The sequence below is a fragment of the Octopus bimaculoides genome, chromosome 5 (assembly GCF_001194135.2).
Source record: "Octopus bimaculoides isolate UCB-OBI-ISO-001 chromosome 5, ASM119413v2, whole genome shotgun sequence".
NCBI classification, from domain to species: Eukaryota; Metazoa; Mollusca; class Cephalopoda; order Octopoda; family Octopodidae; genus Octopus; species Octopus bimaculoides.
In genome coordinates, this window is record NC_068985.1 from 45120439 (window position 1) to 45127663 (window position 7225).

The window sequence follows — 7225 nt, forward strand, 5'->3', positions numbered from 1 at the left end:
ATATATATATATATATAATACAAATAATATGTGAGTATATGCATATATACGTACATGTATGTACATACCTACATCTACATGTATATATAGATGTATATCTGGGTACAGGACGTCACAAAAAAAACGTGGACAAAATGAAAAACGAGAACATAAAAAAAGCACGGAAAACAACCTTTTTTTCGGACAACGGTAGGAACACACAGGAATATATATATATATATATTTGTATGCATGTATGTATGTACGTACGTATATATGTATGAAAGTACGCATGCAATTAGTATATATTACAAGCACACAGACTCCCACATACTCTCATACACGCCCACGTATTTGTATTCATTAATTTATGTTGGATTGTCAGGGCCTTGTCCCGTTATTTCATTGTGAATATCAACGGACTTCAAAGTATTAAGTTTACTGCTGATAGTACAAGTTTTGTACATCCTTCATTGTATCAAAAACAACGGTCGAATTTTCTTCGCAATTTTCAAGGATGAATTCTGACATATGGTAAGGCAAAAATACATTGTATATTCATAGAACTGCAGTAAGTAGCAGACGATGTGCTTTTTTTTTTTTTGCGAGGAAGAGGAAATAGAGTGGTATCTAACAGAGCTCAAGTGATACACTTGATTTCTCATTTATCTTTCGATGTCTAATTGTGCTTTGAAAATGCTGTGTTAATGTTCTGGTAGCAGTGCTGATCAACGCTTTGAACTGTTGTAGAATACTTTGTAAAAGTGCTTTGTGATTTGTATGCAATCTGTTGATTCCAGTATGCAAAACCTATGTCAAGACAGTTACGTCTGAGTGAGGAAACCTCTATCATATCTCAATTATATGTCGATTCTCTATTGAGTTTCTGTTTGATTGCAATAATGTTTCCATTGTGCCTTTTGCAAACATAAGACATCTCTTACCTTATCGAGATCCCTCAATGAAAACAACAGCACAGTTAAGAATCAGCCTTGTGAAAACCCCACATAACATGGGTTAGGATTAGGGTTAGGGTTAGGGGAATTTGCTATGAAACAACATGTTCATTTTCAAATTTACTTACAGCTTAAAGGAAAAATACATATCTTTATGTACCATATTTGATAAAAGACATGAGGGTACGTTTGACGCAGCCACACTTGTGCATATTCATGAGAAAAAGTTTTTAGTGCATTAAGCCTTATGAGAGACCCAACGTCACATACAAGGACAGGCGTTGCAGTTTCAGATAACCCCCGGCTTCTTCAGCTTACCCTTTGGTAACCTTAAATCACTTTCACATAATCAGGAGGAATAATGAAATCAAATTCAAAGTACTCCAGGAGTAAGCTAAACTCTGATTCCATCCTACTTCCAATGGTTTCATTTTACCTCCCCAAATCCTTCCCCCGAAGTTCATCGCCCTGGTGGTAAATAAAAGAATAATAATTTTCGTTATTCTTATCATTATTATTACTACTTTTTCCTTGAAATATAATTATAACTACTTATAAGTGTATAAATATTTCGGTTTGTATATAAATACATATCGTTGGCATTTAAAGTGCATTAATATATTTAGGTTTGTATATAAATACATTTGGTTGGCATTTGATGCTTATTGTTTCTAATAAATCAATTTCATTTGCATTTAAAGTCTATTAATATAGTTTGATTGCATATAAATACATTTCGTTTGGATTTTAAGTGTATGTGTATTAATATATTTTTTTGTTTTTTATTATAAATATTTCGTTTGCATTTGAAATGTATAAAATATACTTGTAATTACATTTTAACTTTAATAAATTCGAAATGAAATGGAGTTTTTAATTATAAGAAAGTAATGATTCATTTCCAAAATTGCTAACTCAGAATCACTGATGTTCAAAATGTGTGTGTGTGTGTGTGTTTTAAAGGCATCATAGAAAATGATTGAGTACTTAAGTGTCAAATATTGCTTTTGTTATTTTTACATTTTAAGATGAATTTGCAATCTTGAATGTCAGACGTATTGAATGCTCTGAACATGAGTTGTTAGCGTTGGAACTTATTATTTTAGCGAAATAAGAGAGAAGGTAATGTGAACAGTACAAGAATAATTTGGAATCGGGTCCAGAACAACCTCGAAGGTAATTTGAAATCAAATCGAGATTACCAGGAAGTAATGTGAAATGGTCGTGCGGGTGGGGGTATGTAACTTGAAGTCTTTACACATGCGCAACTTTTTCAGACAAAATTTTTGGGGGTGGGGAAAGTGCTTCTAATACGCCATCAAATGCACTATGTCAGCAAATATATAAATGAAATATCTAATATAATATAGAATGAAAATACTAGTATCTGCCCAGAGGCTCATGTGTGTTTCGATTTGATATTGAATTCAAATTTTTACAGATAGCCAGCAATTTCGGGGAAGAGATTACATCCACCTCAGTGTTCAATTGGTACTTATCATATCGATCCTCAAAGGATGAAAGGTAAAGTCGACAGCGGCTGCATTTGACCTCAGAACGTAAAGACGGACGAAACGTGGCTAAGCATTTTGCCCAGTGTGCTAACGATTCTGCCAGCTCGGCGCCTTGTTACTATTTTATATTAAAAATAGAAACACCATAACGAGTTCAACACCTTAACCACATCCACATCTGCATACACACATGCATACATACATACATACATACATACATACATACATACACACATGCACACATACATACATACATACATACATACATACATACATACATACATACATATATACACACCAATCTTGAGAAATTAGGCTTCTCAAAACCAGAAAGGAGGAAATTGATTCGAAGACTACAGATCCAAGCCATCACTGGAATTGTAGAAATCTGTAAAACTTTCCAGAGTACATTATTTACATTTAACAGATATTTGTCCTCATCTTGTTTGTTGTTAACACAACGTTTCGGCTGATATACCTTCTAGCCTTCATAAGGTGTCTTGGGGAAATTTCGAACCTGGGTTCTCATTCCTAAAGTATTTTTCGATGTTGTTGTTGTTGTTGTTAGTATTATTATTATTATTATTATTATTATTATTATTATTATTATTATTATTATTATTATTATTATTCAGGTCACTGCCTGGAATCGAAGTCAGAATCTTGGGGTTAGTAGCCCGCACTCTTAACCACTACGCCGGGCATATGGCGTAGTGGTTTACACTCGGAACTTTCTCCAGCACCTTGTGGACGCAATGGATTCGGACGAGAATTTCAAATCAAAGGAGTACTGGCATAACTTTACGATGGTAACGGGGCTGTCAGTCATCAACGCTGCTCTTAAAGACATGAAAAAAGAAACACTCATTGCATGCTGGAAGATGTGGCCAGAGTGTGACCAGCACTACGCGAAGATATTCAGCATGAGGCAGTCAAAAATGCGGTGTAACTGGCAAAGGTATTTGGTGACAAAGATTTTGACGCACACTAGGTATAAAATTAATGGCTTTTTTAAGAAACGCAAAGATACATGCAGATTTGAGATGGAATTAAGAAGTATTAAAAGCATTATTATTATGAGTCATTATAGAATCATACCAGTTTCACCATAGATGGTCACTGACTTTGGATCAACACCGACTTCCGTTTTAAATATACATATACATATATATATATTAGCATAGGTGAGAAATTCTGTCTGTGGGTGTATTTGTGGAGTTGTTAGCTAACTCTTCCTACATCTTTTTATCGATTTTGATGAAACTTGACACGTGAGTAGGATTCATGTCTAGAAACGTCATGACATACTCAGATTGTTGAAAACAAATCGATAATAGGGCCCCTCGAGGGGATCCTTATATATATCTAATATATTTTATTTAAAAAGTTAAGGGAAATAACCCATTGGCCCCTGGAAGGGATCTTTATATATAGCCACAGGAAATAACCCATTCATTTTCCTAAACTATTTGGTAAAAATGTAATCGAGTATGCTTACTTCTTAGTATTTGAAGTGTTAGAGTTATTTTCGCAATTTATCCAGTACAACCCTTCAACAAGTAAATAATATTTTCTTAAACAGTAGATGCACTTATTTCGGTTAGTGATTTATTCACGAATATAACAACACTAGGGTCTCTGAGGGTAATATTCTCTGAGAACGCACAAAAGCCCTTTTCAGAGTTATTTACTTTGAATTATTATCTCATATCTGATTGGCCTGTTATTACGTAACATGCTTCACGATTTTGGTGTTCCTATGTTCTATATACTCTGGGAACGCATTAAAACCCTTTTCGGGCCTACTTTATTTGAATTCTTACTATCGAGTAACTAATTTCATGTTATTACATAACTGACTTCACAATTTGGGTATTCATAACTTACTGGGATTTCCTAAAAACAAGATCCTCTGTAAGACAGTTCGGTATTCTCTGTAAATGCATAAAAAACATTTTAAGGGCTACGTACTTTATATTGTTGTTATTGGATTAGCGAAACAATTATGAGAACGGGACGAAGGGATAAGCCCCGCTTTCCTGGGAATTACCGGGTACGTCAGCTAATATAAAAGTATATATATATACATATATATATACTTATTTATTTATAATATGTTACGTTATATTTTGAAAAATTTATAGGCATTTTTATCGACCACGTCCAATATTCGCGGTTTTTTACTATTCGCGGGTGCTCTAGGAACGTAACCCCCGCGAATACCGGGGTACTACGGTATATATATATATATATATATATATATATATATATATATATATATATATATATATATATATACGACGGGTCTCTCTCAGTTTCCGTCTACCAAATCGACTCACAAAGCTTTGGTCTGCCCGAGGTTATAATAGAAGACAGTTGCTCAAGGTGTCACGCAGTGGGAGTGAACCCTGGACCATGTGGCTGGGAAGCAAGCTTCTTACCGCACAGCCACTACTTACACACACACACACACACACACACACACACATATGCACACATACACACGTGTATGCTTATATATATCAATATATGTATATATATATGTGTGTATGTTTGTGCTTAAGTTATATATGTATTTGCGTATGTGTGTGTATGTGCGTGTGTCCTGCTGATGCTCTGGATGAGAGAGAAACTGACAGACAGGATATGATTCAACCATTTCTTCTCATCTATTGTCATCTCACTCTTCTTCCTCTAATCAGCACGAACTCTATCTTGCATCGTGCAACTTTTCCTTCTTTCCGTCTTGCACCACAACTTCTTCTTCATCCCTCTTCTCTCTGTCTGTCTTTCTGTCTGTTTGTGTACTTTTCTCTCTCTCTCTTTCTCTGTCTCTCTCTTTCTCTGTCTCTCTCTTTCTCTGTCTCTCTCTTTCTCTGTCTCTCTCTTTCTCTGTCTCTCTCTTTCTCTGTACCATTGTTCTCTCCATGCTCCCATGTCCAGCTAATTTCGTCTTGGTTTCTCTATCTATCCAACGACTATACACCATCAAATTATTCAAGCCACCCACTTACCCATTCCTTACCCTCCCCATTTCTTCCCACCACACCACACCACACCACACCACACACTACCACTGATCCACCTCCTTACACATACCTCACTCCTGCCGTCACATCATTCTCCAAAAGCATCACCATTAATTCAACATCTCATTTGGCGTTCGTATAAGAGACTCGTAATTCTTCATCTAACACCTCCTCATTTCACATCTCCCCCAAACTCCCCCAAATTTCTCTTTCTTTACTCCCCACCCCCACCCCAACGCCAACGCCAACGCCACCATCCCTAACACTACAGTCAGTACCCAGCAAGTTTTAACATTCTCCATGAATTTACCTATCGCACTTCACTTCCGTATATGAGTTTTAACCATGCCATCACAAGCACAGCTACCTTCTCATCACCACCCCCACCGCCACACCACCACCAATACTACAACCATCACAATAACTACGGCTATCGTTGACTACAAAATAACTACCATCATCGTAGCCAATGCTACCAACAGTACCATCGCCACCACTACCACCACTATCAGAACCACAACCAATATTCATACCACCATCATCATCATTATTATTAACTAACCTACTAACCCCACAACCACCAACGCGATCACCATCGTCCTCCACTACCAGAACCACCGCGACCATCGCTACCAACGCTACAATCACAATGACGACCATCCCCACCATCAACATAACCATTAACACCACACTTATCAAACCAACATCACCACCACAACAACTAACTCTATCACCATCATAACTAACACCTTCTCCACAATCAGCCCCACTATACCTAAAACAACCCTCGCTGATACTTACATATTTAACTACGTACTAATACACTTCTCCTCCCCATCTTCCTAGATATTTACCCACAAACCTACATACCCACCTCATCACGTTGCCTCAGTATACGACATTCACTTACACGTGCCACACACCACTTCATTCCAAGTTTATTTCCCCTACCACTTTTTTCTCTGGTTTAAATAATCCGTAATTAACCAAACTATACTGTCTACAACCACCCGTCGTCTGACACTCATCTGTCGTGTGTCCTTTAAAATATCCGTCTGTTTTTCTGACTGTCAGGCTGTCTGTCTGTCTATCGGTCTGACTGACTCTTAGTCTGTCGCTGTCACGCTTTCTCTTTCTCAACATCTCTCTCCTCCCTTTTTCTTGTCTGTTTTAATACAATTTCCTTATCTTCGTCACATGACTTCTGTTAAATACCACAACTCCTTTCTCCTCAAATGATTATTTTATCGCGTCCCCTCCTTCTTTCCTACCTCATTAACCTCCTCTCTCTTTTCCACTATGTTTGCCCGTATGAAACCAGTGTTAACCCTTCTCCAGGAAATTCATGTTCAAAGGCTTTCAGCCTTGACTAACTAGCCTCTATGATTATATTTTCAGACAGTGTATATAAGAATACATTAAACAACACGTCTTACCTTTCCTAAAAAGTAGTATGGAAATTGAAAGAAATTTAACAGCTATTTCTAGTAAATGGAATAGCTCATTCGTTGTATGTATGTCCTCCTTGATCGGCTAAAAGTAGCAGTTACACCTCGCATACGTCAAACCTTTACATCATTATATTCTTTTAATCACTGAGAGATTAGTTTTGAATTTATGAATAAATTCATCAATCTGCATTGTCAGCGCATGTAGGGTCATCCAAATTCGTTTAACTTGTACCAATGAGTCCTAATGTGTGTGTGTGTGTGTGTGTGTGTGTGTGTGTGTGTGTGTGTGTGTGTGT